Source organism: Hylaeus volcanicus, chromosome 6 (assembly GCF_026283585.1).
Source record: "Hylaeus volcanicus isolate JK05 chromosome 6, UHH_iyHylVolc1.0_haploid, whole genome shotgun sequence".
NCBI classification, from domain to species: Eukaryota; Metazoa; Arthropoda; class Insecta; order Hymenoptera; family Colletidae; genus Hylaeus; species Hylaeus volcanicus.
Genome location: NC_071981.1, coordinates 13,399,364 through 13,400,059, shown reverse-complemented (window position 1 = coordinate 13,400,059; position 696 = coordinate 13,399,364). Strand labels below are relative to the sequence as shown.

The 696-nt window shown below is 35.6% G+C and overlaps 1 protein-coding gene across 1 annotated transcript in view; it reads left to right on the top strand.

Moving 5' to 3' along the window:
* Nucleotides 1-696, top strand: part of LOC128878905 (uncharacterized) — a 28,915-nt gene that overhangs the window by 6,052 nt on the left and 22,167 nt on the right. The gene's annotated exons all lie outside the window — the stretch shown is intronic.

Here is a 696-nt window from a genome sequence, read left to right as displayed (position 1 = left end):
TAATTACGTAGTAGCAATTTTCTAAGTTCTCAACCTGATGGCCGTTACAATTTATCTACATATACGAACTTCAGTAGTCATGCAATTTTGCTTATTATTCTTTTTCTAACAAGTTGCAACTATAACAAATAATTATAACAACTGTAAACGAATAATAGTAAGCAAAATATTGCTCTGCATGTAATGTCCATCAGGTCGAGGACTTGGAATTAATTTCTACACCTAATATTTCTTCGAGCGCACAAAATATTCGAATGACAACGTATGCTTTATTATTGTTTACAATTTTTCTTTTATTCATAAATACATTATGAATCGAAGAGTGTCGCGTGACTAGAGAAGGAAATGCTGCTATAATATCGCAGACATATCGCAGAAATGTATGTTCGTACACGAGGGGAGTCATTCATCATCTTCTATTAAATCATCAATTTCACTCGCCGCAATGGTCCATTCAAACGCGTATTGCGATAATAGGCTGCTGCCAAGATGCAATATTTCAATACATCATCAGTACTCGCAAGTACTTGACGATTCTAAACTCGTTCGAATACCTAGATCCATATTCTCGGGGAATTCGTGGCTTCGCTTAAATGATGTCGCGAAAATACTAAAGTGTTCCAAATCGTACTCGATTATTCGAAAATTTGAATAGCTAGATATTCTCATTCGCGGCTTCGCTTAAATGATGTCGCG